This window comes from Aptenodytes patagonicus, chromosome 1 (genome assembly GCF_965638725.1).
Source record: "Aptenodytes patagonicus chromosome 1, bAptPat1.pri.cur, whole genome shotgun sequence".
NCBI classification, from domain to species: domain Eukaryota; kingdom Metazoa; phylum Chordata; class Aves; order Sphenisciformes; family Spheniscidae; genus Aptenodytes; species Aptenodytes patagonicus.
The window spans coordinates 32,278,101-32,291,233 of NC_134949.1; the positions used below are offsets into that span (position 1 = coordinate 32,278,101).

Sequence of the window (13,133 nt, forward strand, 5' to 3'; positions counted from 1 at the left end):
GAGGCTTTAAAAATAAATATCTAGCCTTTGCGGTAATGAAGAATTAAGAAATATGATCCTGCATAGAAGATGCAAAGTCCAGAAAATAAACTGAGGCTTAAGAAAAATCCTGTCATTTCAAAATTATTCTCCTAACTTGGTAGGAGGGTATTAATAGAAAGTTTGGACCTGGCATTAGCGGGCACATCTCTCGAGGATCCCGAGCATCACGCCTCTTGTCCAGCTGCACCCTTGAGGTCCGTCTCGTCTCCCGCCTCTTTTTCTGCTGTCAGCGGATGCGGGTGCAGTTGAGGGACACGGCCCGGGTATGGGCAGCAGCTTCATTCGGGCTTCACCCTGACTTTGGGCATGTGCAGAGCGCACGCCTGTCCCTGCGAGCGTGTGCGAATGTGTGTGCGTGTGCGAGTGAGACACTCGGTGCCGCACATGCTCACTGGGCACCGCGGAGGCCTGTTCCACCTGCAGTCATGTGCCGCAGCGAGCGGGACAGGCGCGGATGCCGGGACGCTGAAAACCCTCCGCGTCCCCGGCACTGCTCACCCTCGCCCCTCCTGGGCTGAAGGGGCGACCCTCCCGCTGCCTCTCACCCCGCTCCCCCAACCCCCGAGACCGTGCACCCACCGCAGCCAGGGCTGCCAGCTGGCGCGCCCTTCGCCCCTCGCCTCGCCAGGCTCACCTCCTCCTCGCGTCTCTCCTCACTCTGCTCTCACCACACTCCTCCCCTCACCTCCCGCTCCGCACGGCTCTCCCCCGCAGCGCTCTGCCCTCGCCTATTCCCACTCCTCACCCTCCCTCCCTCGCCTCTCCCTGCTCCCTCCTCCCCGCTCGCCCCTCACCTCTCCCCACTCTCTCACGTCTCCCCTCGCCGCTCCCCGCTCTCCCCTCGCTGCCGCGCTCGCGCGCGCGCACGAGTGACATCACCCCTGTCCAATCAGCCGCCGCCGCTCCCCGCGCCCCACTCGGCCCCGGCGGCCCCGCGCGCGCGCGGCGGCGGCGGGGGGTGGCGGAGGCGCGCGGGCGGCTGTCAGGCGGGCGCGCGGGCGGCGGGCCGTGCCGTGCCGTGCTGTGAGCCGAGCCGAGCCGTCCCAGGTGTGCGCAGCTGAGGCGGGACGCCGCGGGGTGACAGCCCGGCCGTGCGGCAGCACTGCACAGGTAGGGCACGGCTCGCCTCGTAGCGAGTGCGGCGGTGTGCCCCCCGCCCGCTATGCGCAGCGGGGTCCCGCTTTAGAGACGCGAGTAAGAGCCGCCGCTGCTGCGCTGCCTCCTGTGCGGGGAGAGGGCAGCCCCTGGCAGCGGGGCCGGGCGCGGGTGGTCCCGGGGAGGGGGCGCCGCCGCCGCGGGTGGGTTTGCGCGGGCGGGGGGCCTGCCGCGGCGGGGAGTCAACTTTCCCGGTGCGGCCGGGGGAGCTGGGACAGGTGCGGGATGGCGGGCGGCCGCAGCCCCTCGCCCCGAGGCTGGGCGGCGGGAGAGCCCCGAGCTCCCCCACGGTCCGCGGACGCGGCGTTGGCCCGCGGAGGGCACCGGAGCCCGGGCCTGGGCGGCGGGGCCCGCTCCTGTGAGGCGGCCGGGGGCGGCGGTCGTTACACGGCGCTGGAAGCGGGGCGGGGGGGGGAGCCGCCCCCTCGCAGGGCGACTGGGCGCCGGGGACGCGATTACTCGGACCCCCGGGCTGCCGAAAGTGGGACGCCTTCCCTGGGTAATCCTCTCGCGAATGCTGTCCCCTCGCGAGCGCGGGCTCCGCGGGGGGAGACGCGAGCTGCCGCGCGTCCGTGCTGCGTCTGCCGCACGGCTCGCTGGAGGGGCCGCGGAGGGTGCCGCGGGGAAAACCTAATTCTCGGTTTCGTCTCTGGTTCTTCCTGGCGCACGTATGGATTTTGGCAGCGTGGGGAAAAATGTATCCGTGCTGTGTTCTTACGGCGCATCATTTCAGCACCGCCGTTGCTGCGCGGGTTGTCTTTCAGAGCAGCCTGCACGCCCAGGGGCAGCCTTGCTCCGTCTCATTCACTTGTTTGCGTTTCGGGTGTATTTAATGGTGGTCAGCTAAAAAGGGATTTTTTTCATTGCACCTTCTTGCAGTAAAAATAGTAGCGTTTCACTTTGTTTTCCCCTTGTAAAATGCTAATTATGCTTCTTTTCTGTGTCACTTTTCCGTAAATGGCAGTAATTCAGACTGACTGTAGTAACACCTGCTGGTGAGAACAGAAATACCACTTGCGGACATTGCCGTTGCTGAGCTCTGCTAAAAGTCACCTGAAGGGGCTGAGCATGCCCGTGATGCTGTGCCTGAGCTGCAGACTGAGGGGGCTCTTTAGGAATGCCATCTGCTCTACGAAGCGCTATTTAATTCTGCTTATAAAACCTACCGGAGATTATCTGTGCAGTTAATCAACTATGCTCCATTTAGTAATGAAAGTAAACTATGACCTGTGAGCTAAGAATGTTTTCAATGGTTATTATATTAAAGCACATAAAAAAAATATTTAAAGGGTTCTTTAAGGTTTTAAAAATAAACCATTATGTAATTAGTGGTGTGTACAACTGAGGCAATAAATTGCCTAAAAATGCAGCCACCTGTGCAAAGGTGGCTGTATCAAAGGAGGTGTTAACAAATATACTTTACTTAGTATCAGTCTTTTGTATAAAATTTCTTGTAAACCAGTAAAAATAATGAACACAGGACTTGAAATTGCGTAAGAGCGGGGGAAGGCTTTCTGAAATAACCTGAAGTTACAAAAATTCTCAATTTTTCTCTTCTACCATCAGTAACTTTTAAGTGTCTTTCTTGCAGTGCAAATACTGTACAAATCCCTATGAAAGGATGATCTTTGGCCCATGTTGTGTAAATAATAATAATCGACCAAAATTTCTTTAATAAGAACTTTCCTTAATGTTGCAGGAGCCTGTTGGTAGTGTGGAGCTTTTGGTTGTTTATATTTGAATGTGTATTATCAGCATCAGTTGCTTAGTTTTTGTATTTGTGTTTAGTGATAGTTGACATTGCATCTAAATATACCTTATCCATCTCTAAATTTTGCAAAAAGTAAAAATAAGAAGCTAAGCAAAACACTTCTGTCCTTTTCCATGTTTGTATTATCTACAGTGCTGTTCTAAACCAACAAGAGATTGTTCCAGTTTTACTTCTGACAGGCACCAAAAAGTAATGCAACCTCAACACAGCTGCATGATAATGCAAGAACTTACTTGATTTAAGATTCTATGAAATCAGTTATCTTAAACACCTTCTGTAGGAGAAATCCCACATTATTAAGGTTATGGAACAAAGAGCTTTTAAGTGCCTTTTTGAGCATGTCTTTCTGATACAGTCTTAACTACATGATCACATACTATCTTTTTTCTACAGGAACCCTGTCTCATTCAGTGCACGGGATGGATGGAGCTCACTTAACACAATTCAGTATTTTTCATTGATCACTACGTGAGCCCATGATTTATTTACTCCACATTACTCAACTCTGCTTTGAAGACAGAACCGATAACATCTGTATGGGCTTTGCTAGAGTGCTTATCATTACGTGATCAGAACGCCTCACAAATAATTATTAGTTTATCGAACACTACCTGAGATGAGACAAGACTTTTACAGGTGGTGAACAGAGACACAAGGAGGGTTAGGTGAAAAGTACCCACTCATTTTTGGTGTCCAGTTTGAAATTTCTACAATTCTTGTAAATATGTTTGCTCAAGTTACAACTGCCACTGCTTTTTGTAACAGTCCTGAGTGCTCCACACATCTTTGAATGTATCTGCGGAGTGGATGGGAAAAAGAGGAATTCACAGTTAATTACAGACTATGAAAATTTTGGGTTAAATGGTGTGCATGACAGTAAGAGGAACGGGGGAAACTACAAAAGGGAGGACTTTAATCGTTAAAGCCTTTCTGGCATGTTACAGAGCCCCTGTCCCTTTTTCTTTCTGCAAGCCCTACCTCATTCACTACTCATATTCCTATTCTTAAGTAGGTAAGTCAAGAGTCCTACCTGCATTAGGTTCTGTATCATCTTCTGTGCATGTTCATCCTGTGCACTGAATGAGGCAAGGTAACTTTGAAGAAGCAGTACATGTTTATTTAAATATTGTATAAAAATGTGCACACTCAAGGGAAGTGAATTATGGTTGCACAGACAACAGTGTTTGTTATTTTGTAACTTTTGAGTGGTTGATTTAGTAACCTTAATGATATTCTTTCACATTGTTTGTGGGGTAAAATGTGCATACATGTCCCATATACTTTCTTAAAACCTAGAAAATTAAACTCAAGAGAATTAAAAAAAACCCAGCCAAACAAGAAAATGCAGAAAATTTACAACTCTCAAAGTAGATTTCTTGTGTTACTGTATTGGACCCACAATGGTTACCAGCAGGATTGGAAAAGTTGAATCCTTTGCAAAAGCTCTTGAACTTTTAGCATTATGAGAGTGCAGTCCCTTTTATATACACCAGTGATAAAGCAGAATGGCATAGTTTGTAGTGCATTTGCATGGGTACTGCTAATAGTGGAAAAGTGGTGAAAGACTGGAGTCCTTTCTATTCTAGGCTTTAGAGAGAATGTATCATGGTGGATGAGGGCTCTTTTGCCAGTCTTCTTCAAGCACCGTCCTTTTCACTTCATCCTTTATACACGTATCCTAATGACAGCCTCCTTATCCTCCTGTAGCCAGTCTCAGTCTTCATTTTTTAGGTATTCCTGGTCTTGACCATTCCAAATTTGTTTTCAGTTTCTTGTCTCAGCCAGTCCTGTCTCTCCTTGCTTTTTGCCTGCCAGCATTCTTTCCATTTACTTTTCTTTATTCCCCAGGGCTTCCTCTTCTTGATTTGCTGCATCAGTCCAGTCGTCTCCTTCTCTTCCCAGTCTCCAGTCACTTTTTCTGTGCTTTTACCAGACATTGGTCTCAATTTTTGCTTCTCTTCATAGACCATAAGGTAGCTTTTGTTCTTCTGCACTGAAACAACACAGTATTTTCTTCTTAAAGTTGGTTAGTTTTTGGTATGTTTTTAGAGATACAGGAAAGAGCGTAGCATTAACTCAAAGCTTGCCTATGTTGATGGCTTCAAACCATAGTCACTAACATTTTTTGAAGTAAAAGACACTTTTGCTGAAAGAAAGAAGAAAAAAAAATTATGTTTTTCCTCCATTGCTCCTTTTAAAAATTGAACTCTTGAATGAATTTTTCAATGAGGCATGTAAGTATGTGTTTCTATATATGCATTGGCAAAAAGCAAGGACAGAGAGGACACTTACTTTGCCAAAGTTGTAAGTAGTAGTAAACATTAGAAATCCTGAGCAACTTAAATAGTCCTAATTATGAATAGACATCAGCAATTCTGATTGGAGCATATACTGTATTTTTGCTTAACTCTGCTAAGTTTTGGGGGTTTCTGGGCTGGCAAATAAAATAACTGATGATTTGGGTTTATACTTATTTTTTTCATTTTATGTTAAGGTTTTGCTACAGCTACTCTAGAGAAATATTTATAAAAAGAAGATGTAAGCCTCTCACGTGAGTTGAGATCTGAATAAAACTGTGACTGGTGGACTTACCACTGCACCATAGTATTTTGTTTACATGAGGTAGTCCTTTTGACGTGATAAAAATACTATTTGCAATAACTTAGTAGCTCTCATGTCTGAAATGGGGGGCATGGATGAATTATGGTTTGTACCACAGACTGAATATTATAATTAATGTGAGACAGGATGTAAAACCATTTTTGTATCTGTGGAATCTTCTTAAGAGCTCATACGAGCAGTGCAGTGTTGAAATGAAGAAATATAAATATACGTATTTTACAAGTTCTTTGCTTGTATTTATATAATGCTTTTATAATTGCCTCATAGTGGCCAGATTATGTGTTGTTCCCTTGCAAAGGAGTTAGCTTGTAGCATAGAGATCATGATTTAGTCATGAGATGGGTGTTCTTTTTATAGCTTTATTGGAAACATCCTCCTTTACCATAGACAATTCAATTTTCTCCAGTTTAGTAAAATAGTTGAACACAAGCATAACTGTAAGTTGCTGTTGATTCCTGGTCAAGCCAGTGCTCAAAGTTGTTAGGCATGTACTTGAATTTACTGCTGTATTAGTTTCTGCATGAAATTGTTTTTCTTATCCATAAAATCTGAGTAATGCACTTCAGCTTAACAACTGCTAAATTTAATTTGTTTGTAAAAATCAAGGAAAGGTGTTGATATATTCAGTCAAGCATTGGAACAGATTACTTGGAGAAGTTGTGCAGTTTCCCTCCTTGGAAGTTTTCAAGACTCAAATGGATAAAGCCCTCAGCAACCTGATCTGATGTCTTAGCTGACCCTGCTTTGAGCAGGAGGTTGGGCTAGAAACCTCCTGACGTCCCTTACGACATGAATTATCCTATGATGTTATCCTGTCATTCTCTACAAGGGGAAGCATCAATATACAGTCTGAACAGTACTTTCTGAAAGGGGAAGGATAGCTGTGCCAACAGGCAAAATGTTTAATGTCTGAATGAAATATTTAATGTTACAGACTGAATCCCCATTTTAGTTTTCATTGGTAATTGTATTTAAATGCACTGCTAGATTTGCTGTGTGCATTAGGTAGGCTTGATGTTATATTATAGCTCTGTTTTATGGGAGATAATAACAGGAGTCAATAGCTTGGTCAGTTAACGTTGGTATGTTGTAACAAGTTGTAGTACTTAAGTAATGATACCTCTTCAGTTTCATCAGAACAAAGGATCCCTGGTTTATGTTATGAAACTTACATTTTTCAAACAAAATCTCACACACTTAATCTGAATGTAAATCTTTAAAACAAACACTGGATGTTGATAAGTGGAACAGGCTGTTAATGTTGTCTCAGTGTTGTACCTGTTGTTAAGGTGCTGATCTTTCTGGGAATGATCCGTGCTTGCTGAATGAGGGAGATAACTAGGTGCCCTGTCTCAAGCAGAGGGATGGGACAACAGAAGATTGACTGGTTCTAACACATCAGCTGCAGTGAGATGGGGAATTTTGGATTTACCACAACTGGCAAAGAAGTCCATGTCATTTTAAACTTCTGTGTTCTGTAAACCCAATGATTTTTTGGAGTGCCTGCTTATAATTTAAATAATATGTGATGCAGTGATGAATACATCATTTTTTTGAAAGCTATCTTGATTTTATGAATATCATAAATTCACCTTTCACGTATAGTTTTGTTTTTCACTGTGTCTGTTCTTCAGGCTTTTCATGTTCAAGCCTAATCACAGCTTAGGAGAAATAAAATAATTTATTTTGTTTCTTGTGTGAGGAAAAGAGAAGCAGCCTTCTACCCTAAATATTTCTTAATGAAGGCTTCCTTCTAGATAACCGGATTTCCAACTAGTATGCTTTCTTTGAAACTTGAAATAAAGCTGACTTTGTTTTGATAAAGGCGGTCAGTTGTCTTGCCAAGTACTCACTGGTAAGACCTAAAATGAAGTTGAAAAGAAATCAAATGTCTCGATATGTTGAAGATACTTTCCTTTACCAACCATTATCAGTGAACTTCTAAAAGTGCCTAGTAGGATAACTTACCTGTTGATAAGGCTTGCTGTTTCTAGAAGTTAGAAGACTCACTGCTGTTGCTAGTAGTACTTTTAGCTAAAGTATTGCATTTTTTTCACTATGAACATTTCTGAGCAAAGCAAAAAGAAAGTAATAAGGATTAAGATAAATGAGAAAGAGCAGCTAGAAATATACATTTTTTGTTTTCTGTATTTCTTCTTGTGAAGAATAAGGCCATCACTCTTTTGTACTATTGCCAGAAGCTTTCATCAGCTGTCTACAGTTTAGTTCTTTTATAAAAATGAACTTTGGAATATTGAACAGTTTCCACTTCAGATTTTCATTATAAAGGAGCTCCAAGGGACACCAGCTGCTGTTGAAATAGATCTTGGGAAGCCAGGCTTTCTGAAATGCTCCTTTTTCCCCTTCTTTTTGTCACTTCCTGAACTCTCTTTGCTCTTGATTTTTATTATACCTTTTCCCTCTGACTTCTCCTGGCCCTGTAATTTTTCAAAAATTTTTAACGTATTAATGTTTTGAAAAAGTATCCAGTTCTGCCACTTACACTAGGTGCAGCAGTGATATCCCTGGAAAAGGCATAATCAGGCCATCACAATGGCAAAATTAGCCTAGAGCTTGACTGTAATAGGTTGTTTTTGAAAGTCACAAACTAAAGACTGATTAATGTAAAAGTTCAGCATTATGTGAGCTTAAAAAATTATGTGTGAATTTCTTTTTGATTGCTTTAATTTTTTTTCTTGACTCTTTATATAACACCTAAGAACTGTGCCAGCTATTGCAAAAAAAAACAACTAAAGAATAACTAGTGGAATAGTGCCAACGCTGACTTCTATTCTAAATAACTGGGGTGATGGCTCAGTTATACTGTGTTGTTTAAACATCTTCCATTTCAGTTTTGCATTAGGTCTTGTCAGATGGATACTCTGGTTTTGTTGTTTGGGTTTTTTTAAGTCAGTGTAGGAGAAAAGGCTTATCCTCAGAGTTATGGAGGGAATGCTGAATGAGATCCTTGGTTCTTTGGCTCATCATCATAGTTCATTGCCTCTTTCATTTCTTGATGTTGATCTCCCCCATTGAAAAGTAGATTTTTGCAAAATTTACTGATGCATTAACTGAAAAATTACAGTATATGGTGAATAATTCCTAACACAACCACTTTATCTCAAAATTCTTTTTATAAATGGTTTATCTGTGTAAGCATAGTATTAGCAGTTTAGATGAAGAATTAATTTCCTTTTAAGTAGCTGGTATTTGCAAAATAAGAATCTGGAAAACATCAACAAAACCTAATCAAAATTATTTAAAAATTGCATAGTGGAAAAAATACATAACTGTCTCCTCTGACACATTGATCTGGCCTCATCCAGTCACCATTACATTAACATATATTTGTATACATACACAAACATCTCTATATGCATGTTTCCCCCCCCCATGCACTTCTTTTTGTCTGATGATAGTGGACCGAAGAAGAAAGTTCTCTCTAATAAATACCCCAAAAATAACAAAAGGAGAGAGAAGCAGATAATCTCAAGTAGGATAATTTTTAAGAAATGAGTTTAGAAGTTACTAATTGCATTATTAAAATGTCAGTGTAAACAGCACGTTGAGGTACTTGCATTGTATTAATGAAATTAACAAGAAAAGTAATGGATGCTTTTTATTCTTCTGGGGACCTTCCGCCAATATGTGCAAAAAATGAGTCATCACTTGAGGGATTTTCTTGAACTGAAGTATTTCTCCCTCTTTCTTCTTGGAAAAATCATATTGAATATGAATCAGGAGCAAAAACAGTGTAAACTCTCCCTCTGGGATAGTGGAGTGGATAATTGTTTTAAAAATATTAAATAGCTTTTTGTTTTTAATGTGATGGTGATCTGTGCTTTATTAGCTAAGAATACTTGAGATGACTAAAGGGTTTTGAATGAAAAAGACTTGATTGCATTTTCATTACCAGCAATTTGCCGGTTCATTTATTATTAGGCTGTGTGATTACAAAATGTGATTTTGGGGCACGGAGGAAAGTGGTATGTCTCAGAAGAAAGATTAATTTGCACTTAGCTGTATAGGTAAGATACAGAAAAAGATAAATCTGACTAAACCAAGTATTTTGTTGTGGAAATGGGAGTTTTGAATCTGCTGTTCAGAATGGCAGAGTCTCCTACAGAAACTTAAAGGCATAAAGAAAGTTTTGTAGTTAAAACAGCCCCAGGTTTGTAATAAAGCACAGCTGTTCCCATTTCCGCTCACATTCTTTTATTGTATTACATTCTGTGGGTTCTCTACAGACCAGCTGACCCAGTCTTAAATGTGGCTGAACCATAAAACCTGTTTTGTCTCATTTCTATGAGATCTTATTTGAAGCGTTCAAAAGATATAAAGACTTTTTTTTCTTCAGAGTGATTAACTCCACTCCAATGTGACATTTGTGTCTGAAGTTACAGCAGCTTCATATAATTCAGACCTTGCCTATGCATATACTGGAAGGAAGCACAGAGGTTTAGGATGATTTTTTTTAACTAGGACAACTCTGAAAGAACCGTACTTTAGTGTATTACCATATACTTACGTATTACCTCAGTTTTATTTTCAATCATGTAGCAAGCTTTTGTGGCCTACTGAGTATTTTTTAGCTGATCTTATCCTTGGCAATGTTGCTAACTGACAGTATTTAAACTGGCAGTGATTAGATAAAGCCTGCAAATAGTCATTAAGGTTTCCTATGTATGTGGTGTCTTCTTTTTTTTTTTTTTTCTTTAAAAAAAAAAAAAACACCAAGCACTCTTTTTCCGCATCTGTGCTAATGTTTACTGGTACTGGTGTGACAAGAGAAGAAAGGAAAGTATGGAAAAAATATATGTGCCTTTTTGGCCACTGTCAAAAAAATTCTAATATACCACATAAACCAATGAGAACAGGTCATAATTTACTGTTGTGTTATTATTTAATACTATCAAAGCACTTACAGTATTTTATGTTACAGAACTACTCAGCTTTCAGACATTTGTGGCAGACCAGCTTGAAGAAAAACTGGTGGATTAATATAAGTACGGTGAAGGATATAGAGCACCTTGAAATGTAATTTTTATTTTAGCAGTTTGGCACCTGTCTCTAGACAGCCCCTTGCTCACGTCAGCACACTTCTAGGTAGAACTATTTTGATACTTGTTTATGACTGTCTAAACTAAAGCACTCCAAACATTTAGGATATTCTTGGCCTGTTTTTCAAGGATTTTCATGGTTAATGAGGTATTAATTTTTTTTATAGATGCCAAATCTCTTTTTATAAAAGGGGAGAACATTTATTGTGTGGGTACTAGCGAGATACTGTGCTTTTTAATGGGGTGTGCAAGCAGCCAAAGAGCAGTTATTTGGTGGTTTGACTTGAAGGCATTGTAATCTAAGGTAACACAATAATTCAAAGGGAAATATGGTTATCTGTATAGCTAATAAACTATGTTTTGGAAATTTTGGTTTACCAGCAGGGTAATTCCAGTTCAGCTTCATAAAACACAGGTCATCATTCCAGAGAGTCCAGGGGCTAATTCTTGCCTGCTCCGGGAGAATCAGTTGTTAAATACATGTTCCCAGTAATTTTTTGCTTGTCACTTTGTCTTATTCATCTAAAAGTTTTGTCAGAACACAAAATTCAGTAAGGGCTTTTCAGAGTTAAGTATAGGCAGATTTAAACGGGAGGACTTTTTGTTAGCTGGTAGCATTTGCCTTTAACCTTTATCATCCAGATGCAAGTTTTGTGCTGGACTGAGCACTCTGGCTGAAGGTGTTTACCGTAGTATAGAATGACAACAATATTTAGGTGTTTGGAGTAACCTTGCAGAACATAAGGCACTTGTGCTGCTTCTAAACAGTCCTTCAGGATGTTGCTAAGCACTTACATAAAAAGTGTATTTATGTTTGTGGCTTTATGTCTGTTAATCTACAGGTGATTTTTTTTTTTTAATCCTGACTTCATTATTCCCGTTCTGTGGGATCTTTCCCTGGGAATCTATTTAGTACATGTGAAAAAATGCCAATGTGTGCATTTGGGTAATATTTTAAAATGTTATTTAATCTTCCTGGCAAATAGCAAAATTTTCTGTTGCTGGATATATTAGTATTGTTTGTGCTCATGCTTGTCTCTGAATTCATGGCCCATTAAAACTTGGAAACCTGGCTTTCATCCTGGGTGGTTCTCTCATCTTCCCTGGAAGTTCTCTTGATGGCCTGGGGAGAACCCCTTGGGTAAACTTGATCTCACTCCTAGGGGTAGGGAGTGATGAGAAGCTGGGTCAGAGAAGGTAATAGATAATGAGTGCTAACACACGTTTCTTAATTTGCCTAGCCTGTTCTGTACTTCAGTCTAAAGTTGTCTGCATGAGCTTGAATTCACATGAATGATTTAAAATAAATAGTCTGATTTTGCCCTAGTCTGGATTAGGACCACTCATAAGTTTACTGACTGTGTCTCAAAAACAGAGTCATCTGAGACAGATTTCAACAAGTAGTAGGAGTGCAGCCAATTCTTATGTTCCTGTGGTTGTCATGCTTGGCCCTTCAAGATTCTTCCAATTTGGAACATAATTACCTGTGAAATCATCTGTCTGCTTAGAGGTAGTTGTCTTTCAGACTTTGTTCTCGTGAAAGGCACCCAAGAATTGGAGGTCCTGACTTCGTCTGTGAACGTTTGCTGTTAATTGAATGGTAACTTGGGAACAGCAGCATCTCAGAAAACTTGCCAGGCCAAGATTATGGGCTTCAACTGATCCCAGGATGTAATATGGAAACCTGGTACCTAATTCATGATTTGAACTGTAAGCCTGCCATCTCTCAAAATACCTAAAAAAAAAAAAAAAAGAAAGAAAGATGAAGATGACTGCGATACCGGATAAGGACAGGTTTTCCTGTATTAAGTACAGGAGCATATAATCAAATCAAAGATGTAAATTAATATAGCAGGATTATTATTTTTAATCATTATGTGAAAATTTAATAGAAGAAAATCTGAAACTTTAATTCAAGCCAAGCACTTCAAGAAACTGCTTGATGATTGAATGTACTGAAACTATGGACTATGCTTTTTGTTAAAACCTTTCACTTTTGCATGCACAAAACACCCTGTTTTCTAAGTATTTGTAGTTCAGTTGTTGCTGTTATATTTTAAACAATTTTATTGCTCTTCCTATACTTCTACATTATAAATGTTTCCAAATGAAGATAATCTTTCTTATTTTGGCATGCTACACACATTTTTTGCATGCATTTGTGACTTGCTGTGTATCATTGGACCAGTTCTGAGGGAGGAATTGTAGCCTGCCAATAAATTTATATTTCAGTTAGTTTATAGGAAGATAGGGACACTTATAAGGATGAGCTTTTTAGTTGCAAAGTTTTGCATTATCACATGTAGACAAGTAGAAACATCTGTATTCTTGTTTTTCAGTTAGTCAAACCTAGAAGGCTGCCTTAGAAGACAGCTGAAAGCAATGAAGGAATCCTTTATAGATCAGTTTCTTAAATTGCTCATCCAGAGCTTTGGGTTTAAATGTTTTCTCAGTTCAATGTGATATAAAAGCAGAAATATTTG

At 41.0% G+C, this 13,133-nt stretch overlaps 1 protein-coding gene across 1 annotated transcript in view; it reads left to right on the forward strand.

The window, feature by feature from the left end:
* Positions 1 to 1,055: 1,055 nt before the first annotated feature.
* The window catches only part of CNTN1 (contactin 1), a 271,298-nt gene continuing 259,220 nt past the window's right edge, over positions 1,056 to 13,133 (forward strand). The window contains exon 1 of the mRNA XM_076331302.1: positions 1,056 to 1,152. The gene's annotated coding sequence lies outside the window, so the exon portion shown is untranslated. The remainder of the gene's footprint in view (positions 1,153 to 13,133) is intronic.